The sequence below is a fragment of the Balaenoptera ricei genome, chromosome 18 (genome assembly GCF_028023285.1).
Source record: "Balaenoptera ricei isolate mBalRic1 chromosome 18, mBalRic1.hap2, whole genome shotgun sequence".
Classification (NCBI taxonomy): Eukaryota; Metazoa; Chordata; class Mammalia; order Artiodactyla; family Balaenopteridae; genus Balaenoptera; species Balaenoptera ricei.
This window is the reverse complement of record NC_082656.1, coordinates 17,680,348-17,707,936: the sequence shown is the minus strand read 5'-3', so window position 1 is coordinate 17,707,936 and position 27,589 is coordinate 17,680,348.

The following is a 27,589-nucleotide window of genomic DNA, read 5'->3' as shown; positions in this document are numbered from 1 at the left end:
CCATGGCATGAATTCATGAAGCTAAAAGAAAATCTAACTTCACAAATAAGATACTAACAGCTTGGAAAAATCCATTGCTTTTGCAGGGTTTGTTCTTGGGGGCCTTTATCTTTCTCTCTGAACACCTCTTACATTTTCTTCTCAGATAAGAGGTAACAAGATGCTACCAACTAACTAATTTCCTAAGCAAATGACACATTTACCTCCTCTTCTAAGTCTAAGCTTTCAGCAATTCCGTAATGCTTGGGACACATGAGATGTAATTTTCTCTTCCTAAAATGTCTGGCCTTCTTCACCATGGCTTCCCACAACTCATTCCTGTCGATGCTCTGGCACCACCTCTCTCCTGTATTGAGGAAGTTTTCTGGAATGTTCTTTGAAAACGGTGTTCAATCCATCCTCCACTGATGTCTTAGCTCCAGCCTTTTCCCCTTGGTTCTCCTCACATCCATTCTTCTGAATGACTCCAGTATTGGGCTATTAATCACTGCATTTTATTACTGAATCAATTCCGGCCACAGGTGTTCCAGTCAGAATGCCTCCAGAGCCTGGACCTGCAGGAAAAAGTCTGTGTAGCTTCTGGCTCTGGCACCAAGCCAGGGAATCTTGGTGAATCATAAGTTTCTCTGAGGCTCAAAGAAGGCACTTTGTAAATTTTAAGGCATTAACCAAACGACAGGCGAGATCAAGGGGTTCTGTTCTACACTTACAGGTAGGTGTCTTACTTCATTGTGATAGCTATCATCCCTAGAAACGTGTCTGAGATACGTGCGCCTTGACATGCTTGGGCCTTAGGGAACACGTGTCCGAAGCCAGTGTCAACAGGGTCAGCTGGACGAACACGTTTCAGTGGCTAAGGCTGTTGGAAATTACCACTATGTTACATTTCCCTTTAAACTCCTCGCCTTGTAAAGAAGTAAAGTCAGGGCAGAGAACTGGATGGATTTGCCCTTGGCCACAGGATCAAGCAGTAGAGTAAATGGAAGGAGAGTAATCGTGTGTGTTAAAGACTGTCAGCATTTGCCAAACCATGGTCTTTTAAAAATATATACATATATTGCCCAAAGAGTTTGGCATTGTAAAACGGATCTTGTAAGTACCATAGTCTTTTATCCAGAACATTAGTAAGAACTTTTTATTAAAAATTAAGATGCCTTAGAAACCACATAAAATTTTAAAAGGCTTTTCAAGGGCACCTCAGGAGATACGGCAGAATTCTCAGACAGTTGGAGAGCTCTGCAGAGGGACACTCCACTCAGCCAATTTGTCTCCATACTAGCCCAGAGCAGCCATTCACCACCTTGTTTTTGGTTATTTCAGCTGCTGTTAGGAGTTCTCCTTTACACACACCTGCATCATAGCAGGCAGAACGCGGTGTGTTCCTGTGAGCTGTTGACGTGGGCCCTGCAGCCCCGTGTGTGCCTCTGTCTGACCTCACCTAGCTCTCCTGAAGTTTTCTGGGTTTTGTGTGAATTCTCTTATATACTGTGAACTTAAGTACAGGATCAGCCTCCTATTCATCAGTGCAGTTTTCTTTGTTCGACTCAACTCAGCACAAACGGGGTCACTTCATTTTGAGGGCCTCAAGCAATCTGCCCCACTGTCCCCTTCTTTGCTTGCCCTCCTTTTCTCCTGGACTAACATAAGGACAGTCTTTCTAAGTTTTTCCTGGACCAAGAGACCCTTCTCATATCTAAGAAATCCTTTGCCATTCTAGGATACTGTAATTTGGCTAATAAGTTATATGTTCCTTCCCACCCTTGCTCATCTCACTTATCCCCTTCCTGGGTTCCTCACCTTGGTCCTGTCCTTTCAGCTTTTGCTTTTTTCAGAGGACAGCACCCACCGTTTTGTCTACTATTCACTGTGACCCCTTAAATTCCCTTCTCTTGGGTGCTCTTCCATGTCTTTTTTGTATTTCTCTAACAGCAAGCTTGTAGGCTCAGGTTGTAAAGGCATATATTTCCCTCCTTCAGCTCCATGTGATCAGTCGGATTTGCCTTACTGTCAGCTCTTTTGGTTGAAGACCTGAAAACTCTGAGTTTGCCCTCTCCTGAGATTCTCTCTTTTGCTCATGGAGAACCAATAGAAGCTGAATAGAGTCAGGAATTTTCTGGCCTCCTGCAATTGTTCTTTCATGTAGGAAATATTTGTGGAGTCCCTTCTTTATGCAAGAGTGTCCTCAGTGCTGGGGATACAGAGGCCCTGTCCCGAAGGGGCTTGCATGCTTGTGTGGAAGATAGACATAGTGACACAGCCTACTCTCTGTGGAATACCAGTATGCTACGGTGGAGTTGGAGGAGGGTTGTGTGGGATGCTCGGTCCCACACAGAGAATGGACCACCTAATTCAGCAGGGGAGAGGTGTCAGGGAAAGTGTCACCCAAAAGTCCTAGTTGAACTGAGTTCTGAAGCATGATGAGGTGCTCACCAGGCAAAGTCAGCCAGGGCCTTCTTGGTGGAGGGAGCAGCACAGGCAAAAGCTCAGAAGTATGAAAGAGGATTGATGATGTCCAGTCTGTTTATGAACCTTGTTAAAGATCAGATAGTCTTGCCTATATGCATTTCTTGCCAGCCCTATAAGCAGAATGTGCTTGGAGTGGGTTATCAGGAAAGGTTAATGCCTGTATAGCTGGTGTGGGGCTTGGGTGGGGAAGGGTGAATCACTTGGAAGTTTTGTGCACTGTGACAAGGCTCTTAAAGGATCCCTGGGGTTTTTGCAGAGGAGAAAGTGCTTAAAGGCAGATTTTGCCGCCAACGGTGAGACAGTAAATGGTTTCACTGGGACCAATACTGGGACATTTTGACAGCCCTCTTTATTGGGCTTGGGGCTCTTTGGCTATCCAGTACCTTTGTGACTCTCCTTTCAAATGCCCAAGAGAGGTTAAGATGAAAATATAGGGCTTTTGAGCACTTCAATGTGATTTCAATTGCTTTTTAATTTTTAATAAAACTTTTAATAAAGTTGTGCTTTAAGAGCCACAGGGATCAAAAGATTCCAATTAATAGGGAGTCCAATATTATAGTACTGGGAGATAGATGGGTTTAACAAGCCTGTGGTACATCTCTTCAAATAAGTGCAATAAATGGTTCTGTTGGAATGGGAAGAAAGGGAGGGTGCCTACATACATGCATATATCTTTTTATTTTTCTGTGTAGCCAGTAATTTCACTCTTTGGAAGTAATTGCTGAGCTTCTGGCATCTTTGACTAATACCCTTTTCATATGATAGCTACAAGGCTCCAAAGACAATACAGACATCTGAGCCAAACATTTTTCTCTTTCGTTTGCAAGAAATTGAACTGACAGATATACCTGTCTCTTTTGGTTCCAAGAAAATGTCTTGTTAGAAATGTGTGAAAATATATTATATGACAGTTGCTGAAAATGTTTCAGATGCAGCAATAAATTGATTGTGGTTTTGGGACCAGATGTGCACCATGTTTAGAATTTATTGTGTGTCTCCATATTCTAGCTCGGTGCTTAAGTAAACAGAAAGAAGTACTTTGCTTTTCAGTGGAACTCCTTGTGTGAATGGATGACATTTCCCCCCCCCCCCATTTAGTGATAGGAAATGATAGAAATCATGCAAACTGGAAATACTCACTCTCCTCACATCCACTGTGTAACAGACAGGACTCAAATTAAGGGCCTGTTATTTTGTTCTGACTCCTGAGGTTAACAGTGAGACTTAACCAGCAAATGACCATAGCTTAACTGTGCAGCATTTTTGAGCTCACATACAAACTAAAGAAATGTTTTTCCTATCTTATCATAGTATTTTATATTCCTGTCTTGTGATTTAATGTGTGATAGGACCTAATCAGAACTCAGTTAGTTAGAAAGCCTGAAGGAGATATCTTTTTATTGCATATCCCTGCAGACTCAAGGAAGCCTCTTTTCAAGGTGTTAAGACATGATTTTCTATGTGTGTTCAATAAAATATCTTTCTCATATGGAAATGATCTGTGTGTTGTGACTGGTTGGTTTTTTATGCTATCTCATTTTCCAGTTCAATTCTAGAGGCACGTTGTCTTGAATGGTTAAAGATGTCTCTCATTTCCTCACCAACTGAGATTATGTGTCTAGCTTTTTGTTAATTCTAGACATTTCAACAGTTGCTGCTGATCACATCCCAAGTCACTGTGCTAGGCAATCAGTGGACCTGGGAACCAGTGTAGGAAATGGTCTTGCCCTCAGGAAAGCCATTAGAGGGTTCACGAAGGGCAGGAAGGCCAAGAGCTTCACATTTGAGACCTCATTTAATGGATGGCAACCTTCAACTTTGCAAGGAGGTGTTTATTTCTTCATTTTACAAATAATAAAACTGGGCCTCACATAGCTCAAAAATTAAGCTCCAGAGCCAACAGATGCTTGACTTCAGAGCCCACACCCTCTCTCCAGCTCACTGGCTGGCTGGTTGGAGAGTCAAGATAACACTGAATACCAGGTTAGAAAAATTTTGAATAAAGGCTAACAAAGGTGCTATAGCATTAAAATACCACGTGGATTAAAGAAGGATCTCTGTGCACCCCCTAGTCAGTGAAGGCTTTCTGGAAGAGCATCTGAGCTGTGATTGGAAGTCTGGAAAGATGAGGGTGAAATCACAGGTGCAAAGATATTGAGGGGATGAGCTTGCTGTGGTGTTGACAGGCTACATCAGGTAGCTGTGGAGCTGGGCTGCAGTGGGCAAGCAGGAGAGGTACAGGGTGGGGGCCTATGATACAGGACCCTGGGTGCGGAACGGAGGGGTTTAGACCCTTGTGAGAAACTCTGTGTGTGTGTGTGTGTACACGTGCACTTCCAGAGAAATTTTTTAAATGTGGAGGTAAAGTGCCATTTAACTGAAAACTGCAGCATCTGGGGGCTATACAATGTTAAACTTTTCCTTGCAGCAAGAAAAATAGTGTTTTAATAATGAGGAGAATGTCACGTTTCTTTTTCCCACCAGGGAATAAAATAAGTCAACCTCTTTGCTGAACTGAAAGCGTCTGAGAATTGTTGGCAAAATGAACAAATTTTCTTTGAGTCTCAGTGAGAGAAGGAGGAAACTGGAGAGGGGGCAATGGGGCACATGAAGGAGGACAGGAGTGCAGACCACCGTAGTCTGGCAGTTCCTCTGATGTTCTGGAGATGCCTGGACACTAAGAGGCAGATGAAAATATAAAAGAAAGAAAATCCAAAGGGAAAGGCTGATGAGCCCAGAGAGCATCAGGGAGCATGTGGGTCTGCTCTTTGGACCTGGGGGAAGAACCGGCATTTGGGAGGGTCTTATCTTCTCTCCCAGAGAATATAACGTTTTAAATGTTTCCAACAAATATTTTTTGTCCCAGGCAGGCACTGCAGCATAAAGCCCCCCTTTTTCCTTTGTGTTTATAGAGAGATACAGAGCAATATTTTGTACAGTTTTAAAGGTGATTATGACATGTGAGAAAGGCGTGTGATTTTATAACTAGGCAGAAGAAAAAAATCTAAGAGGTGTGGGTGACTTAAGAATTCCTTTGTAGTAATCACGTTGCCTATCTATTGATAACCCTGTTTCAAACATGGAATCTAAATTTAAGAGAAAGGGGCACACAAGTCACACCTGTATTTTTCTGGTGGTTTGAAAGAAGGTATGGGAGTTTTGTCAAATGTTTGAAAACTTAATATGAAATTTTCAGTGTGTACATAATCATTTATGTGGTGGAAGATTGGCTAGATGCTGAGGATATGAAGAGGAAGTCCAGGGAGCTTGCAGTCCCTTGAGGGAGGCAGAGAAATATGTATACGAAGTGATTGGTACTACAATATATATATAAAGAGTGGTGAAAATATAGAAGAGGAGTGATTCACACAGTCTAGGTAGACCAGCGAAGGCACTATCGAGAAGATGACAGTTGAGTGGGTTTTGCAGTGTTGATAGGAGTTTGGGTGAAGAGAGGTGAAATAAAGGAGAATGGTGAGGAGCATCATAAGCAGAGAAATATACAAATAAAAACTCAAGCAGAAAAACATGGTCCTAAAGGATACTTGCACCCCAGTGTTCATTGCAGCACTGTTTACAATAGCCAAGACATGGAAGCAACCTAAATGTCCACTGACAGAGGAATGGATAAAGAAGCTGTGGTACGTATATACAATGGAATATTACTCAGCCATTAAAAGAATGAAATAATTCCATTTGCAGCAACATGGATGCACCTAGAGATTGTCATACTGAGTGAAGTAAGTCAGATAGAGAAAGAGAAATATCGTATGTACAGGATCTAAAAAGAAATGATACAAAAGAACTTATTTACAAAACAGAAACAGACTCACAGACTTAGAGAAGGAACTTATGGTTACCAGGGGGGAAGGATGGGGAGAAGGAATAGTTAAGGAGTATGGGATGGACATGTACACATTACTATATTTAAAATGGATAACCAACAAGGACCTCCTGTATAGCACAGGGAACTCTGCTCAATGTTATGTGGCAGCTTGGATGGGAGGGGAGTTTGAGGGAGAATGGATACATGTATATGTATGGCTGAGTTGCTTTGCTATGCACCTGAAACTATTACAACATTGTTCATTGGCTATATCCAATATGAAATAAAAAGTTTTAAAAAAAAACTCAAGCATGTTAAGGTGTACCATCTACTTAGAGAACTAACAATAAGGCAACAAGGGTGGTGCATGATGTACAGGAAGGAAAGAATGATAAGAAATAGGGTTGCAAGGATAGATTAGAGACAGATTTCAACAGCCTTAAATACCTTGCTGAGAAGTTTGAACTTTATTCCTTAGAGTAGTGCTTCTCAAGGCTTTTTGTTTGTTTGTTTGATTTTATTTTTTTGCATGAGGTTCCTTCCTTCCTTCCCTCCCTCCCTTCCCCTTCCTTCCTTCCTTCCTTCCATCCTCCTTCCCTCCCTCCCTTCTTTCTTTCTTTCTTTCTTTCTTCCTTCCTTTCTTCCTTCCTTCCTTCCTTCCTTCCTTTCCTCCCTCCCTCCCTTCCTCCCTCCCTCCCTTCTTTCTCTCACTTTCTTTCTTTCTTTCCTTCCTTCTTTCTTTCTTGCTTGCTTTCTTTTTCTTTCTTTCTTCTTTCTTTCCCTCTCTCCCTTCCTTCCTTCCTCCCTCTCTCCCTCCCTCCTTCCCTCCCTCCCTCCCTCCCTTCCATCCCTCCTTCCTTCCTTCCTTCCTTCCTTCCTCCTGCAAGATACTCTGGAAGAAAAGGGTTCTATGGTCATAAGTTTGGGAGAGATGCTGTAAATATGCACCCTTCCTCTTGGATATGCACAATATTTTCACTACATGAACACATTTTAGCATTGCTAAAAGCCACATAAGCTCAAATAACAAGCCCTGAGAATTCCTGAAAAAACAACACAACCAAATGGTCTAACTCTGTTTTACCCTTTGCTTCCCATTTATGTTAACACAAGGTCCCCTATTCATGTAATACCTTCTCAGATTCCCTGAAACTAATATCCCCCAAACTAGACCAGGAAATGACACTGGGGAACCACTGAGATTTTTTAGCAGGAGGGGCATTTAATCTGGAATGCACTGGAGGAAGGGAACTGGTGCCAGCGTGGAGGCTGGAAGGGTGGTAGACCCAGCACTGGGACAGAATGCGGAAAGCTGCACCTAATCCCAGTAAGTTCTCTGTCATAAGAACTTACTTTGTGCTGTAATTTCCATCTCCTCCACTGACCTATGACCTCCTTGTGTTAGTTATTTTGCATCCCATGCCCAATACACAGTAGATTCGGAATAAGTCTATGTTAAAGGAGTCAAGGGAAGAGTGAGCTACTGGAGTTGTTTAGTTAAGAGATACTGATGAAGGTATGAGCCTCTTAGAAAAGGCAAGATTCTTTGAGGCTAGAAAATAAGAAAAAGCAAATGCCTAAGTCAGGTTTAGACATAGCTCTCACTCTTGATATTGACTCTGATAAAGCAGTATGACTATTTTTTCTTAATTTTTATTAGATGCGGTATTTCACATGGATGTATTTTCTGTAAACCACCAATAAGTTCTTTTGTCCACATTGAAATGTTTTACCTGTTCTTATGAGAGAAAATATAAAAGGAAAAGTGTTATTTAATATATTTATGAAGATGGAGAAGTACAACAAGGAAGATAAATTATGAGCCTTTTGGTGTGGACTGACAGTTATTTTAGCAGGTAAAAGACATGTTTTCTTAATGTTTATCACAACTTTTATAGAAAAGGCAAAACAAGGAAAGAGGGCAAATCTCCATTAACAATTTACTTTCTCCCAGATTTCACAATGCGAGACTTACTCTAAAGGCAAATCTTAAAGAAAACTAGATAAATGGTTCATCATACATCATCACCATTATCACATGTGAAATGGCAGAATCACAGAGCCATCAATTTTGCTGAAGATTAGAGATACTTCTCTGCAGCTTGGCCAACACCATCTAGAGGAAATGGACAGTGAAATCAAGGCCTATGGCCAGAACAAAGCTTTGTGAGGCTGTAGGGTCCTCATGCACTGTGGTGGGCCAATATTTTGAAATATCAGCTGAGGATTGTTCTACTATTTCCTTGGGTTGCTTGGTTCTGGCTTCCATTTAGTACACTAGGCTGGTCTAGTTTTATTGCCTTAGGGAAGGTAGGTCGTAGAGCAAGCACAAGATATGAAGTCAGTCTTGGCTTTTGGGTTCTAAAATCCTAGCTCCTTCAGGAGAGAGAAGAACCTCAGGGCATGAGTAATAGATGAGCTAGAATATCACAGGGAGGGTCAGCTTCCCACCATGAGGGGAACAAGAGTCCATGGAGCAGGAAGCATCAGGGAGTTGTGGGAGCACATTTGGGAGCTTTGGTATGGATAACCCCTGAGAAAGAGAGCTGGCGCCCAGTCCTTACCCACGTCAAGCCCTGGGTAGGTGTGACTACAGAGCCCCAGATAGATTTGTCGGAACTGGATGCACACAGGACGTGCACCTCGCTGGTGGTGCTCAGAGGGGAAATGACTGTAGGGGAGGAAGAGCCTTAGCATCAGTTTCTCATGGCCCAGTGGGGCGGGAAGAATGATTCTCTGAGCCAAGTGGATGAGTTCTTGGATGACCCCACAGTTGCTCTCTGCCCAGCATGGTATGGAGCAGTAAGTGAATTCCTGGGCACAAGAGAGGCGCACAGAAGAAGCAAAAGCAGAGGCATCGATGGGAATGTGGGCTGGGCAGCAGTGAACTTGTTGCATGGTAACCAGGGCCAGGGGCCCAGGGGGCATCTCAACAGATGCCGCTGTGGAAAGCAAATGACGATGACTGGGAACTCAATGTCCATCACCCCCATCCCTGCCTCCTTGTTACCACTCAACCTCCCCCCACCCCACTAGAATCCTGAAATGAGTGGACTAAGCTTCTTCTACCCCTGCAACAAGGGCTCTCAAAATAGAAATTCAGTTGTGGTATAGAAAAATAAAGTCACATTGCTTACACGCATGACTCTAGGGAGCGAGATTCAAGCCTGCTTTTTGTATAATGAGGAGAAATTCCATTTGATGATGTCTAGTCAAGAATGGGCACTTCTCTGTCCTGCAGAGATCAGAATGCCCTTAAACTCAGGCCAATACAAAGAAGGGTCTGTTGAAAGGATACACAAAAAAATCTCTTAGAAACCAAGGGCAGAGTAGTGTAGATGGGTCTGAGGGGATTCTTGGAAAGTGGAAGATGAGGTTCTACTGTAACTAAGGGGCTGCATGAGCTCTTTAATCTCTCCCTGAGTGCCCTTCCCCTCCCTCCCTCTTCTTTCCTCACTTTGCCTGCCTCCCCAGCCTGGGCAGTCTGTGACGGCCCTGGCCCAGGTCTCATGCCTGTGCAGCCACCCCATTAAGTAGCTGACAGTCTACTGTCCACACAGCAAGAATCTGATTGGTTCTCTTTGGTGAGGTGTCTGCTGTTGGTCCAATCACTGGCCGGCTGTTGGTGAAGTCACAAGCCACATTTAGATCATCAAGAGCAGGGATGCCATATCAGATGTTCATGGTGATCAGAAGGAGATTACCTTGTCAGCTTGGGTTGTTCCTGGTTAGTACAGTGGTTTAGAGGATGTGCTTTGATGTTCAACAGACTGCGTTCAGATCTCAACTCTGCTTATAAAATGCGACGTTGGTAGAGTTACTTGATTTCTCTAAGTCTCGGTGTCTTCACTGATAAAGTGGGGATGATCATTTCTATCGTACAGGGATTCTTATAAGGATTACAGGATTCAGTGCATTTAAGGAATTCAGGCCAGTGTCTGGTGCTCCACAAATACCTTATAAGTGCCAGATATCATCAATTCTATTATTAGTGATAATAAACCATATAAATTATGCAGTCATGAAATGTTGACCCATTATATGAAAAGCATTTATTTATATGCATTCAAGGTAATTACTATGTGTTTGGTTAAGATCTATGGAGTTAAAATTAAAATCAGAATCACGATGTTATGCCAGAATTGATACTGGTAATAATTAATGACAATTACAATGACATTGATGATGAAAGAATAAACCTGGATAAAATTTCGTGTGGTGTAAGTATGCACATATGTATTATATCTAATTTGGATTTTATTTAAAAATCTTTGTCCTAATGGCTTTTTCCTTATCGTCTTGACCCTATTGTGACATCTAGCAAGATGTGATCTTTTTCAAGATACATGTTTCATAAACAAAATGTATGTTTATATCTGACTGTACCCAAGCTGCTAATTATGGGCATCTCTTTCTATAGCTCACTATTAATCATTCATGTCTTTGGGGTTATATAGAAAACAATTTATGTTACAAAATAAAATCCTCCCTCAAAAATGTTTGCCCTGGGAGTGAGGAGAGAGGAAATCACAAACTGTTATTATTTTCCCTCAGATGGATCTAAATATTAACATTCCCTTAGCTTTAAAGATTATTTTTATGCCGCTCCTTTATAAACAATCGAAATACACTCACTCTTCTGTTGTCTGGGGTTCTGTCTGCAGCATACCCAAACAACCAAGCTAAAAAAAATGAGAAAATCAATTCAACAGGTTATTTGGCATTGCATGCAGAAAATAAATATGTTCGAATAGCTTAAAACATTTTAAAAAGCACAGCATATAGTAAACTGATTTGAATGTTAAACACAGACTAAGGATCCCTTGCACAGTGGAGAAGTTTCTAGATTTCATTGCAGCTGTGTTAACTACCCAGCTTCTAGGAGGACAGCAGCAGCATAATAGGAAGAACTGGAGAAAGAGGAGGAGGAAGCTAGTATGTTAATAACAGCAGAAGTAGCTGTAGTAGTAGTAGTTGTAATGATAATAGTTAACGCTATGGGCAGACAATGTTCTAGGCACTTTGTGTATTGTAGCAGTCACTCTTTACAGCAACCTTAAGAGATGGCACTGTTATTTCCCCATGTTCCTGAAAACTGAGACTTCAAGGAGTGAAGTACCTAGTGGAGGAATCAAGATCAGAAAAACAAGAACAATGATTGACACTGATGGAATGTTTCATGTTTCTTAGCTATTGATGTGCATTACCCCACTGAATTCTCACAGCAATCCTAGGAAGTAGCCTTCTTTATTATGCCCAGTGAACACAGGAGGACACTGAAGCTTGGAGGCTTGACTAATCAAATGGCAGACAAGGGACTGAGACCAGGGATCTAAAGCCACAGCTGGAAACTGGCCTTCCATTTTGGGGTTTAGAAGTAGTGTCTTGTTGGTTCTGCTTGGACTGATTTGTTGAGAGAGAAGGAGAGTCCTGTGCCTAGAGATTCCCTCAGGACACCACTCTCCCTGATAACAGGTTTTCCTTGAGCTGCTCTCTCCTACTGCCTGGGTGGAAACAGGTGCTCTTCTGCTGAGGGACCCTGATGGGACCCCCACTGCTGAAGGTGAGGCAGTAGGGTAAGGCAAGTGAGGTGCTTGCCTGGGGCACAAAATTAAGGGCCCACCAAAAATTCAATAATCAAGATAAATAACATTTTAATGTATTTTAAACTATGAAAATAATAACTATTTAAGATAAATATTTTTGAAAAATCTATATCTGAACAAATTATCAATATTTAAAATAAAGACAGGATCAGTGTGGCCCTGGGTCATCTGGTACCAGGCCCCTGGATGGAAACAGACAGGAGGGTGAGCCCGATGCTGGCCATCTGCTCATGGCCACCCCGGCTGTCCTCACTCCCACAGGGCCTTCTTGGGCCCTTTATAACATTTTGGCCCCTCAGTCCACCTCTCTACACCACTGCACACGCAGGCCTCCTGTACAGAGTCACCATGAAGGAGAGGAACCTGTGTGGTGGTGCTTCTGTAGGCAACACCAAAACAATATGTCTTTATTCAATGCTATTTTTAAAATTGAGGATGGCATTTTCCAATGATATGCTAAAAATGTTAAGCCTCTTCTCTTCGAACTTTTCTCTCCAAAACTCAACTAAGGGAGCTGTTTTAGAAAGAGACAGTCAATGCCTTTCCAATTTTAGATCCGTGTGTTGGACCACTCTTAGTTTCTCTTTTCTTATTTACTACTTGGGGTGTCAACTTAAGAAAACACTGGCTCTCCTGCTGGCACGTCAGCTGGGACACACGTGTCCTGCTGATCTCTTCCAAAAGCATTGAGGAATTGTCTGGTTCCAGTGGCCTTGGGCTTTGAGGACTCAACCCAGCATTCATGATTTTGAATACGAATATGACTGCTTCCCACCCCAGAAGACATTTTATTTATTATTTTAAAAATATTTTCTTTGGGCTTCTTTAATCCTAGGGGACATTTGCTTGATGAATAGCAAGTAAGTTCCCTAACCAGACTGTTGTTATAAATACCCATGGCATTAATTCAAACCATTCGCATCGGAAACTTTTTTTTCTGGAGGAAAAAGGGTGGCTGACTTAACCTCAACATTTGGGACATGATTTTCCCTAAAATAACCACAACATCCATCATTTTTTTTTCCTGCTGGTGTGTCAATTTTTTAATGAGAGTCTGGGTCCCTCCAGTACCTTTGGTCTCCATAGTAACAATTCCATGTGTTTATTCTGGCTTACTGAAATAAAACACTGAGGAAAAGGTCAGTGACTCATTTTTGATTGGGGGTTGCTCTAATTAGAGGATGATTATTTAAAAGCTGATCACTAACACAAAGATACTATGTGCTTAGAAATAAGATCCATGGCAAGGATTTTAAATGACAAATTATACAACTTTTAGATAGTGAGATGCTTCCAAACTCTGGCTGTTTCTTCACAGGTGCAGGTGTTTTCAAGATTATTATTGTTTCACCCATGTATAACCAACCTTGACTTCCTGCCATTCCTTCCTGGTACCAGGACCTGAGTCATGCATTAAGTAATGGATTAAAGTGTCTAGAATGACTAACGCAGTTATAGGAGTCTATTTGGACCTATGGTATATGCATCTGAGATGAGCTGAATCAATACAATAAAGTTTTTCTGAGGTGGCCACTGGATGTCCAGGAGAGGTGGAAACATTGCTTGAGTCCCAGTCTTTTCATCTCCCCTGTCCCTTCAAGTTGGGTTTTGAATCTGTGGGAAGGCAGAAAGGGGCCTGCTGTGCTTTTTGATTGTTGCCTTGGGTTGCCATTGTTTGATTTAGTAGGTATTATGCCTCTCTTTCCTCATCTGTAAAATGGGAGCAACAGCCGAATCTGCATCATAAGGTGTTTGAGGGGATTAACAATAATAATTAAGGATGTATGTGTGGTGTTTAGCAAAGTGCAGGCTCTTATTAAACACCAAATTAGTGTTAGCTGTTATAATTACTCTTTTTACTTTCATTATTAGATCAGCACTCTGGCCTTTGGATTGAGTTCCTTTGTTCAAAATTTATTTAAGACTCTTGAGCGGCGAATGAAATGCTCCCTTCAAGAGGCAAGAAATCATTCTGAGCAGGTGTGGATATGTTCGTCTGTGAGGAATTCTACTCCTTTAAGCCTCCATGAAGCTCACTTAGCTCTCTCATGTTTGAGAAGTATGGGGCATTTTGTCCTCTTGAACCCAGGCTCACGTGGACTGGCTCCCAAGACTACGTATGGGCAAGGCTCAGGTGGAGAACCTGGCCCTCATGCCCCAGGTGGTTGAATCTTGATCGGTATATACAATATAAAAATATGAGGAACCTAAAAAAGTCAAGCTCCAAAAGTAGAACCAGAGAATACAACAGTTGTTGCCAGGGGCTGAGGGTGTTAAATGGGAAGATGTTGGCACAAGTGTTCACTTTCAATTATGAGTTGAATAAGCTCTGGGGATCTAATGGTAACTATAGTTAATAAAATTGTATGTGTCCTTGAAGTTTTCAAACAGTAGATCTTAAGTGTTTTCACCATATGCACACACAGAAGTAACTAGGTGAAGTGATGGATATATCCATTAACTTGATTGTAGTAATCATTTCACAGTGTATGCATATATTAAATCATCACATTGTACACCCTATTTTAATCTGTCAATTATAACCCAATAAAGCTGGAAAAATATAAAACATAAAGAGATCCAGTCTTAGCTGACAGAATTGGAAGTCATTTGCATCCCTGTGACCCCTTGTCAGTGGCCTCACTTGTATGAGGCACCGTGAGACCAGCGTGGACACAAGTTGGGTGGGCTCTAAGAGAAGTTGCAGAAAAAAGCTGGTATCTTTTAGATAGAATTTGAGCATTTGCATGAGGTGTTTCTCTGGGCACTTGTGAAAATCCATCCCTTTGATGACTCTTAGTAGACCCTGGAAGCCAGGTCTTTATCAGGGAACTTCAACCATTCACTTACTTAACAAATATTTATGCCTATGATGTGTCAAGCGTATGGCTAGGTCAGCTGTGACCATGAATGCCATGATTCTCCTCTCTTGGAGCTTTCATTCTAAGTCGAAGAGATAGTAAACAAGTAAGAGAAAAAGAAGATAATTGCAGATATTAAATGCTACAAAGGAAGGGAAACACGTGTGCTAGAGAGCATTTATGCTCATCTCCGTATTGCTCCTAGAGGAACATTGTGTCTTCCGCAGCAATGAGGATGGATAATGTTCTGGTTGCTTGCTCTGTGGCTAAGACTGTGGAATGATTCCTCCTCCTTAAGTGTTGATACCAGTTCGGTCTTTCCTGTCGGGTTGTGCAGTTGGACTGAGCAAAGTGATCGCTATTGCTGTTCTTATTTTAGTTGTGAATAATAATGTTGCTAGGGCCCTGAGTCTCTGTTAAATGCTGTAATTACTATTTTTATCATCATTCTCAGAAAACACAGTTTTGCAAACTTATTTGCTCACTATTTGCTTTTTTCTTCACAAAGCATCTCATGGGCCTAGTGCTTTCCAGAACACCTTTTGGGAAACAGTGTTTTAGAAAGTGCAGTTTGGATGGTCCTGTGTTAATGTATTTCTGAAGAGTAATATGTCTTTGAAGAGAAATACTGCAGATAAGGCATCTCTCCTTGTTGGCTATCTTAGGGGTCTGAGTGCCTGGATAAGGCCACTATTTTTGGTTCATCTTCTAGGTCTCAGCCACCTGCCTACGATTCTTTGAGATTCAGAACCCACCTCCACCCGCCCCTGTCAATGTTATTGCAGAGAAAACTAAAAGTAGCCCCCCACGCAAAGCAAAACAAAACAAAACAAAAGAAAAACAACCAGTGTTTTATGGCACACATATAAGGAGATTCCATCTTAAAGGGTAATGCAAAATAGATGGATATAAATCAGGCTTGTTTCTAAAGTTTACAAAAGGATAAAATGACACAGGAATTTCTTGGGGAAAACATTATACATGCCAAAAAATGTGCTGTGCTTCTCTTTTCCATCCTTAGATCATTGTAGTTCTTAAAAGATTTTTAAAAATTTAAAACTATCATGCAATTCTTCTTTGCTTGAAATATTTTAAAATATTGTAGGTGTAAAGGGAATTCACTTGCATATCCATTGGGCTGTCATATCTATCAGAGAGAATGCAGTAGCCTGAGTCTAGTTTGCTGCTCTGGGGACCCAAACAGTTTCCAGCTTCTCCTGACCATCATCTCCAGCTCCACAGAATCTGGATGCTAATCATCTGGGGTCAAGTTTGAGGCCTAGAACCATGGTAATAGGTCTGAAGAAAAACTGTGATGTTTTTCTGTGGTATTTTTCTGTGATGTACTAGAAACAGATTTTGGTGAGATTTTTTTGAAAAAATTTTTTTGTTGTTGCTTAAAAGTATTGAGAATTATGTCCAAAAGACAGTGTCCATACACATGCCAATAGATGACCAAATGGTTCTATTAGGGGAAACCTCTCCCACCTCCTACCTCCCCTATGGTCAAGATAACACTGCACCTTGTGGCTAACATTAAAAGAAGGGATGCCTGGCTACTGGGTAGAGTAGAGAAGATGGCACTGCTTCACAATAGCCAATTTTGCCTCATGAGTTTCAAATACATTCTGGAAGAAGACGCTTCTTTACAATTCAAGGCACGAAGCAATAAGTCCAAAAGAGATTACTATGATCGGGGTCCCACTTCCCATACTCTGGCCGTATAATTACCCATTGTTTGTGTTACCCCTCATTTAGTTCTTTCTGTGCCTTCCTCAAAGCGAACTCTCTTCCCCACATTGTTGGCTCTTTTATTTTTGGACTCTTCCTTCAAATGTGGAAATAGTTCTTAAACATTAGTGTGTATCAGAATCAGTTGCAGAGCTTTTAAAAAAATGCAAAATAACAGTAAAGAATATATAACTAGAAAGCAGTGTTCACCACTTAGTAATACTAATACTCATGTTTGGAAAGTATAATGTCCATGAACAATACTCTTGTACAATTTGAATGTTTCCCTATTCCAGCATCCATGGGCTGCTCATTGCTTATGTGCGTGTTGGGTTATTAAACCTAATATCATAAACTTCCTCCACCATCTCCCCCCCTTCTTTAATGACAGGAAATTTCATTTAATAAATTATCCTTTTCCTACTCCTGGCCTCTTTCCACTCAAGCCTTTCCTCTCCATAATTTATGCTTATTTGTTCATTCATTTTTTCATTCAGCCAGTCAGAAAACATGTGCTGTCTGCAAAGAATCAACCACTCTGCTAGCTATTCTATTCTGTCATCTTGAATTCTCACAAAGCTCTGAAAGGTAGATATTTTTATAGATAAAAGCAGTGAGACAGACGTAGAGTAACTTTCCTGAAGTTTTGTGCAGCCGGACTGTAGCAGAGCCAGGAGTTGAACTCCTCACAAAAAAGCCTCTTTGGTTTGTGGGCTTCTCACTAGCTAGAGAGGAGTTTTCTGGTGATACTGCCAACTCTGTCCTGGAACAATAACCCTGAAAGTTTACTGGTGCCCCAGAGAAAAAAAGAGGAGGGAAGGAAGCACAGAGCAAACACCCAACTTTATGAACTAATAAAACCCGAAAACTACCTTGGAGTGTCCGATGTGGAAAGCCTGTTTTTGATAACTGATAGAGCACATGAGGTGACTTTTATTTTGATCTTGCTGAATTTGAATACAAAGCAAAGAGAAGGTCCATTCCACCTGAATGGAAATAAGAATGATACGGCCTCTGAGAAGATTAAGTCCATGGTAGATTTTAAGTTATTTGGGCAGTTTTTGTCAAAGTTTCAAGTGCACAAAAATCACCAGGAGTCTTGTTAGAAAAAATCTGATTTTCTAAGTCTGGGAGGAGCCTGCGAATCTGCATTTCTAACGAGTTCCCGGGTGATGCCCTGGACTACACTTTGAGTGCTAAGGTTGTAATGTGCTGGGAACTAATTGCACCCTGACACAGACTGGGTCGTGGGGTGCTGTCTATCCGAGGCTGACAGCTGTGGTCCCAGGTTAACTAGATGTAGAGTCAGGAGAGTTGGAATTGAAGCCAATTTTGTAGCTTGAAACAAGACACAAACTTTCTGAGCCTTTCTCTTACTTGAAAGGAGGACAACAGCTCCCATCTTACTGGGATGTTGAGAAGATCAAAATGAGATAATGTTACGTGAAAGAACTTTGCAAACACTGAAGTGTTAGGTTATAACTTGGATTAGTCTGTGACTCAGTTATCCTTGCGTAATATTGGGAGAATGCTATTATTGAACCTCAGCTTGACAATTAATTCCCTAAGTTTGAGAATAAGGAATGAAGGGTCTCTGAAACATGGAAGAAGGAAAGAAGGATGGACCTGAGTGAGTACCAGTATGGGAAGGGAAGGAGTATTCATGTGAAGTATGGCAGTTTGGGAAACAGGCAGTTTCAGTGAGCTTGGAGGCAGGACAGAATGTACCTTCACTGGGTATAGTTTTTTCAAGCATGCATTGAAGGAAGGTGACCCTAGGTGAGCAAAGTTAAGGAAAGTACATGGAGTAGAATTCTTTTATCCCTGAAAAACATATTAAAAAGAAATGAGGGGGCTTCCCTGGTGGCGCAGTGGTTGAGAATCTGCCTGCTAATGCAGGGAACATGGGTTCGAGCCCTGGTCTGGGAAGATCCCACATGCCGCGGAGCAACTAGGCCCGTGAGCCACAACTACTGAGCCTGCGCGTCTGGAGCCCGTGCTCCGCAACAGGAGAGGCCGTGACAGTGAGAGGCCCGCGTACCGCGATGAAGACTGACCCCCGCTCGCCGCAACTGCAGAAAGCCCTCGCACAGAAACGAAGACCCAACACAGCCAAAAATAAATAAATAAATTAAAAAAAAAAAAAAAAAAAAAAAAAGAAATGAGACGTGGATGGACCTAGAGAGTGTCATACAGAGTGAAGTAAGAAAGAGAAAAACAAATGTCGTGTATTAACGCATATATGTGGAATCTAGAAAAATGATATAGATGATCTTATTTGCAAAGCAGAAAGAGAGACACAGACTTAGAGAACAAATGTATGGATACCAAGGGGGAAAAGGGGTGGTAGGAGGAATTGGGAGATTGGGATTGACATATATACGCTATTGATACTATATATAAAATAGGTAACTAATGAGAAGATACTGTATAGCACAGGGAACTCTACTTAATGCACTGTGGTGACCTAAATGGGAAGGAAAGCCAAAAAAGAGGGGATATATGTATATGTATAGCTGATTCATTTTGCTGTACAGTAGAAACTAACACAACATTGTAAAGCAACTATACTCCAATAAAAATTAATTAAAAAAAAAGAAATGTAGGTCCATTTTCAGTAGCACAGACAAACCAGATAACCTGAAACCCTCCTGCTGAAAAACACTTGGAAATGCTGGATAAAATATAAAAACTCTCAAGAAAATAGGGGAAATACATAGGGATATAAAACAAAGAGGAATCTGACAATTAGCTGTTGTTTCAGTTACCTTTTATTTTGTAAACTTGTTTTAGTAATTGGGGAGTTTGGGTTTAACAATAGCCTTACAGGGTCTGAGACAAGGCATGAAGTTGTCCAGAGGTGGGTTGTTGGAACTGAGATCCCTCCCTGCACAAGCCTAAAGCTGAGACTCTCGAATTCCTGTTCCCAACTCTGACCCTCACTCTCCTTTCACCCATTCTGTAGTTTATTCAATAAATATTTATTCAGTGTCTCCTTTGTGTCAGACACACAGCGCTGGGCCCTGTAAAGAGAGGATTCTGGTTATTCTGAGGTCACACTGATACAATGCATTAATGCAAAAAAAGGGTTCTGAAGACTGTGAATTTCCGCACCAACATGTCATTAAGGTCCTACGAGAGTCACCTGGAGGAAGGAACTAGCTCTTTTAACACCGCCCCCCAACCCCATCTCAGCATGCACCCTCCCATCCCTGAGGGCAGCAGGAAAAGCCTTGAAGACGCCGGCAGAGGGTGGACTTTCCACAGAGGTTGGCTCTGGGGCTCATCCTGTCTCATCCTCTGAGGAACGGCCCCCTCCATCCACTCCAGGGTCTGGTGGATATCATGGAGACCCTCCAGAAAGCCACCTCCTGAGGTAGTTTCTCAGACCCATGAACAGTACCACACATAAAACTGGAGGTAGAATGAAGCCATGAGACAAAGGAAAGGGTGGGGGCAGGGAGAATTCCAAGAGCCAGGGGGTTTGCACGGCCACCCCCAGGCAGGGCCTAGTCGTCCTCAGGTTGATGCTTTACATCAGAAAGACCTGGTACAGTGGAACACACAGCCTCCCACTGCTGGAAGTCTCACAGTGCTGAATACGGTCCAGGGCCTGCGATTCTGGGGGCTGTAGGGCTGCTGGCTGGGATCCCGAGTGCCCGCTTGGCTTTGAGACAGAGCGGAGAATGAGGGACTTTGGGGAGCGGCTCACCAACCACCCCGCAACCCCTACCCCGCCTGCCCCAGGGATGGAGTTTCTCCCATAGATGCCTTGCTGTTGGATTCTCAGGCTGGCAAACAGAAATTCTAGTTTCTGAGTCGTTTAATTGGTAACAACTGTAAGTTCACTGAGAGCTGTACCCAAGGGCACATTTTCCCTCTGGTGTAATTATTCAAGAGGCACTATTTGTTGGTAAAAGTATAAAGGGCAGAGCTTGCCTCTTATTTCTGGGGCTGCTGTGTGGTTGGAGCACCTCCTTCTACAGCCTATTTTCAAAGCGTAGGAAACTGAGCTGGTTGATAGGCTTAGTTGGAGTCTGGGTCATTGTGGGGGGGCCATTGTCGACAGCTATTTACTGTCCAGTCAAGAGTACATTTTTGGGTCATTTGTTCAGCAAAGTGGATCCCCTTTGAGGCATGGGCTACTTTAAAAGTTGATGGGAAAGTCCATTTTTCTTTAAAGACTGGCATCCTCCTTTTTTTTTTTTTTTTTAGAAGATAGCATATGATTTTGGTGCCAGAGAGATGTGGCTCTCTAAGTCTGGGCATTACCACTTATTAGTTAATTGAACATAGACATGTCCATTAAACTCTCAGAGACTCAGTTACCTCCCCCTGATGATAGGAATGCTTGGCTTGCTCTGGTAGAAATCGGATGTGTCGGTATTTTGGTGACTTCTATTTGTGTGTGTGTGCTTTTCAGGACATTTTTGTAAAAAGTGCAAAATCAGGTTTACTTTTAGTCCCTTGCTCATCTCTGGTTACACATACACAGAGATAGAGTTCAAAGGTGGACCAGGACCCTCGAGCCTGTGCCATGAGTCTGGGGGAAGTTCTCCCTAGAGAATCTCAGCTGTTGGAAATCCATAGAGTTTGTCTTAGAGACATTGCCCACTGATAATGTTCAATACACCTAGAAAGTAGGACAGCAGTCAGAAATAAAATGTAAATTTGGTTTGACAGTGTAAAAGTAGTACTCATCACCATCAGCACTCGTTATCATCTACAAATCACTAGCTCAAGCAATATTCAACACAAACTTGGAGTGAATGAATATTAGTGAGGCAGAGCCAAAGACTCATTCATTCATTCATCAGATTTTTGTGAAGCTACTGCCAGGTGCCAGGCAAGACTCTCAGAGGTGGGGGCGTGTTAGTGAAGACAGCAAAGTGCTGCCCTTTCAGAGACAGACAAACTAAGAAATTAAAATGTGACATAATGTTAAGTAGTGCCCAGGTATTTGAAAAAAAGTAAAGCAGGGAGAGAAGATAGAGTCATTTTTCAAGAGCGAGATCAAGGAAGACCTCTCTGAGAAGATGATGTTTGAGCAGAGACCTGGATCAAGTGAGGGCATGAGTCATAGGGATATGAGGGGAAGCACCTCATTAGCCATAAACCAGGATTGTCCCCCCAGAACTAAAACCTTTAGTTACTCTCTAGGCCCCAGTGAGGACTTCGGATTTTATTCTAAGTTCAAAGAGTAGCCATCACGGAGAGACATGATCTGATTTTTGTTTTAAAAAGATCACTCTTGCTGCCATATGAATGTGAACCTTAGGAAGGCAAGAGTGGAAAAAAAGAGACCAGTTGGGAGGCCATTGCAAAAGCCCAGATGGGAGATGACAGCTCATTTTTAAATGGGGTTGGCTTACCACAATTTTATTTGACTCCACCCTGAACTCATCCTGAGTGTTCAGCCCTCTTATTCATTCACGAAGCAGGATCACTTGCTCTCAATATTAAAGAAAATCGGAGAGATCAGTTATCCTCATCATCTCCCTTCCAAGCATGGTGCTGGGCTGGTGGATGTATCAATACACAGAAGCTCTCTCCAGTGTTTCACTGCCCTCCCTCCTTTGCCCTTCCCAAGGAGAATGGAGGTATCAATCCCTCTTCTTGCTCTTCATTTTTTCACAGACTTTTGGTTCCAGAACTGAATGTCCTCTCCTTCTTTTCACTTTCCATCTTTGAATCAAAAATTTCCATTAGTCTTCTGAAGTAATTTTGAGCATGCACCAATTGCATCCATAAAGAGTCCCATCAGGGACATTTTGTATTTCGTTGAAGCTGGTTCAAAGGTTATGATATATGAATTTGGAATTGTCAGTAAAACTTGGAAAAGTTTTATTAGGTACATGGTGGACCTGGGAAAACGTGTTGGAACTTGTATGTTATGTAACTCTAATAGCATAATTGCTAGAATGCTTGGGACTCTTACCAATGACTTCATTTCTCCTGAATGTGGGTTTCATGCATCTTGTTGCTTGGCTGTTTTCAGAAAGTAAGGGTAATAGCCACATTAATGTATCATCTGTTCCATGATTAGAAAAGAAACCTGAGAATGCTTTCCTAGCAAATATGTAGACACAGTTTCCTCCAACACCTGTTCTCTCAAGTCATGAGATGTTTGAAAATAACCACACAAGTTCCTGTGTCTGATCCAGTCTTTTGAATACCTACTAGGGCAACATAAAAATTTTGCTAGTGTGAGCAAATGTCATCATGGCCCTTCTCTTGCACCCCTGCCCATGGATTCAAGGAGAGCAAATACCTATTGATTTGGAATGCCCAGTGGATGGGTTATTTTGGTTCCATGTAATTAATCAGCAGATGAAAAACTATGTTTTTTGAAAGTAAAATGCCTAATGTTATATTGCTTTTAAGTTAAGGAGCTGGAATTCCATATTCCAGATACTCATCCACCCTGCTATACTTTGAAAGTTTAAAAATTATGCAAAAATACTTTCTAATTGTGGAAAAATTAGGAAACACAGATGAATTTTTAAAATGAACCTCAAAAAACATTTCCACCATTCAGAGATAACCACTGTTAACGTTTTGGTTCACTTATTTCTAGACATTTTTCTATACAAATATAATTACAAATATCTTTTCAAAGATGGATACCACTTTACAACTTCATTTCCCCTTTAATAATATCTTGTGCTTTGTTAATGTCTTTCTATGGCATGAATATCGATCTGCACTGTCATTTTTAAAACTCGCATTGTTCTCCATTCCAGGATGCTAGTACTATTTATTAAATATTTCATCATTTTTTTTCCTCTTTTGAGTTGGACTACTACTTGATTAACCAATCCCCCTGTCTTAGGACATTTATGGAGTGCTAATGATATTCTAAGTGTACACTAGCACTTTACATATGTTATTTCATTTATTTAACTTGTTTACAGTTTCTTGGTATTACTGACAGTACTTATTCTTTACATACATTTCTGTATGATTTTACAGTGGTTATTTAAAGGTTTTGTCTTAAATATTGTCAAAGTAACCTTCAGAAATGTTCTAACAATTTATGCTCACAAAGCATCGAAAGTGTTTAGCTCTTCACATCCACACAATCGGTGGGTGTTACCAATTTTTAAAATCTTTTCTAGTCTTGTAGGAAAAAATGGTATCATTATTTTTTAGCTTAGATTTCTTTGATCACTAGAAAAGCAAAATATTTTTCTATTGGTGTATTCATCTTTTTCCTTAAAATATTTTAAATCTAACATTTTAAATAATACATATTTTAACTATATGTACCCACATATACATAATTTGGTCAAATGCAAACCTTTAAAATTATGAAGTGCTCTTTTTACTGCAAGTTTTTCTTTTTCTATTTTGTTTGCTTCATCCTCTTCCTTCCTTTCACAACAGCCTCTCTACCTCCCAAGTAGCAACTAAAACAGCATTAAATGCGTCTTTTTCTGCATATTTTATCTATCCTCCATATAATCTTCATATAATGTATAATATACATGCATACACACAATATCATACTGTTTTATGTGTTTTTTTATGGAAGTAGGATCATATGTTACATGCTTTTCTGCATCTTGCTTTTCTCACTCAACAGTATCTCATTTGAAAATCCTCCAAGTCATCTGGTAGAGCTCCAACTCATTATTTTTAATGACTGGAATTTTTAAAAAGGCATTTTCCTATTGATAGGCATTGCTTTTGTCTCTCGTTTTTCTTTTTTCCTACCACAACTAACAATGCTGCAATCAATATCTTTTTACATATATCTTTATAAAGAAATACTTTTATTTTATTGGAATATCCATGAATGTTATTGCTGGATGGGTCAAAGTGTGAGTATGTGTTTTAATTATAATACATGATGCCAGATCGCTTTCCCCAAAGGCTGTACCACTTCACATTTCCACCAGCAATATATGAGAGTATCCTTTTCATTACATCCCAGCCAGCAATAGATATTGTGGCTCTTTCTAATTTTTCTCAGTCTGATAGGTATAAAGTGATAATCATGTAGTTACTATAATTTACATATTCATGGTTACTTCTTGTGAATTTGTACGTCTTTTCATTTGTAACTTACCACAGGATTTATTTGTCTGTGAATTGTCTTTTTCCATTATTTTATTGGGTTACTTGTCTCTTTCTTGTCTACTTGTAAAATATTTTTGCATATTATTAACTTAAAATTTTATCATCTGTGTTACAAATTTTTCCACATCTATTATTTGCCCATTATATTTGTATATGAGATTTGTTGTCATACAAAAGCTTTTAATTTTTATTTAGTCAAATGCATCAAGCTTTAGCTTCTGGGTTTCTAGTCAGAGTTAAGAAGTCATGAATTCTACACAGCACTGGATTGTGAGGTCTCTGATTTTTCAGGTTTATTTCCTTCCAGATATATATCTAAGATATTAATACCAATTATTTTTTTCTTCCAGTTTTACTGAGATGTAATTGACATACAGCACTGTATAAGTTTAAGGTGCACAGCATGACGATTTGACTTACATACCTTGTGAAATGATGATCACAATAAGTTAGTGAACATCCATCATCTCATACAGATATGAAATTTTTAAAAAATCTTTTTTTTCCTTGTGATGAGAACTCTTAGGATTGACTCTCTTAACAACTTTCATGTGTAGCATACAACAGTGTTATTAGGTTGGCCAAAAAGTTCATTAGGGTTATTCCATAACATTGTATGTAAAAAGCCGAACGAACTTTTTGGCCAACCCAAGATACTAATCATGTTGTACATTACATACGTAGTTCTCACTTATTTATAACTGGCAGTTTGTACCTTTTGACCACCTTCATCTAATTCCCCTTCTTCCTACCTCTTGCCTCTGGTAACCAAAAATCTGATCTCTTTTTCTATGAGATATTAGTATCTCTTATACGAATATTAGGATACTAGTACCAGTCATTAAACAATCTATAATTTTTCTATTGATAATATTCCATGTTTATATTAACTCTCATCTACACTGGGATTTATTTCTGGAGGATATGTCATGTTTTACTGCTCCATTTACTTGCTCCTATTTGATTATAATGACTTTATAATATATTCTGATAATTGTTAAGGCAAATCTTCTCCTATCATTTTTTCATACTTTTCTTAAATACATTTTCTTTCACATACAATTTAAAAATCATGTACCCAATTAAAAATTTAATGGGATACCAATTGATACTGCAGAAAAAGTGCATTTTCTGTTTAATTTGTAGATTAATTTTTGTAGAATTCACATTTTTCTATTAAATATTCCCTTCTAAGAGCATGGAATGCATTTTCATATTTTCATGTATTACATATTTTAATATGATTCTATATATCCTATGACTTTTTTATTAAATTACTTTAAAAGTATTTTATAATTTTTGTCACTATTGTAAAAAGATTTGATTTTTCATTTCTTGATGCTAATTGTCAGAAAAAAGCTGTTAATTTAAAAAATATTTGTTTTCAATCCAGAAATTAGAACAATTATTTTATTAGTCTTAGAATGTTTTCTACTAGAATTTCTTGTTTTTTTTCTTTTTTTTTTAAACAGCTTTATTGGAGTATAATTGCTTTACAATGGTGTGTTAGTTTCTGCTTTATAACAAAGTGAATCAGCTATACATATACATATATTCCCATATCTTCTCTCTCCCACCATCCCTATCCCACCCCTCTTGGTCTTTGCAAAGCACCAAGCTGATCTCCCTGTGCTATGTGGCTGCTTTCCCCTAGCTATCTATTTTACATTTGGTAGTGTATATATGTCCATGCCACTCTCTCACTTTGTTCCAGCTTACCCTACCCCCTCCCCACGTGTCGTGTCCTCAAGTCAGTTCTCTATATCTGCGTCTTTATTCCTGTCCTGCCCATAGGTTCTTCAGAACCTTTTTTTTTTTTTTCCATATGTATGTGTTAGCATACGGTATTTGTTTTTCTCTTTCTGACTAACTTCACTCTGTATGACAGACTCTAGGTCCATCCACCCAACTACAAATAACTTAATTTCGTTTCTTTTTAGGGCTCAGTAATATTCCATTGTATATCTGTGCGACACCTTCTTTATCCATTCATCTGTTGATGGACGCTGAGGTTGCTTCCATGTCCTGGCTATTGTAAATAGAGCTGCAGTGAACATTGTGGTACATGACTCTTTTTGAATTATGGTTTTCTCAGGGTATATGCCCAGTAGTAGGATGGCTGGGTCATATGGTAGTTCTATTTTTAGTTTTCTAAGGAACCTCCATACAGTTCTCCATAGTGGCTGTATCAATTTACATTCCCACCAACAGTGCAAGAGGGTTCCCTTTTCTCCACACCCACTCCAGCATGTATTGTTTGTAGATTTTTTGATGATGGCCATTCTGACTGGTGTGAGGTGATACCTTATTGTAGTTTTGATTTGCATTTCTCTAATGATTAATGATGTTGAGCATTCTTTCATGTGTTTGCTGGCAATCTGTATATCTTCTTTGGAGAAATGTCTATTTAGGTCTTCTGCCCATTTTTGGATTGGGTTGTTTGCTTTTTGATATTGAGCTGCATGAGCTGCTTGTAAATTTTGGAGATTAATCCTTTGTCAGTTGTTTCATTTGCAAATATTTTCTCCCATTCTGAGGGTTGCCTTTTCTTTTTGTTTATGTTTTCCTTTGCTGTGCAAAAGTTTTTAAGTTTCATTAGGTCCCATTTGTTTATTTTTGTTTTTATTTCCATTTCTCTGGGAGGTGGGTCAAAAAGAATCTTGCTGTGATTTATGTCATAGAGCGTTCTGCCTCTGTTTTCCTCTAAGAGTTTGATAGTGTCTGGCCTTACATTTAGGTCTCGAATCCATTTTGAGTTTATTTTTGTGTATGGTGTTAGGGAGTGTTCTAATTTCATTCTTTTACATGTAGCTGTCCAGTTTTCCCAGCACCACTTATTGAAGAGGCTGTCTTTTCTCCACTGTATATTCTTGCCTCCTTTATCAAAGTATAAGGTGACCATATGTGCGTGGGTTTATCTCTGGGCTTTCTCTCCTGTTCCATTGATCTATATTTCTGTTTTTGTGCCAGTACCATACTGTCTTGATTACTGTAGCTTTGTAGTGTAGTCTGAAGTC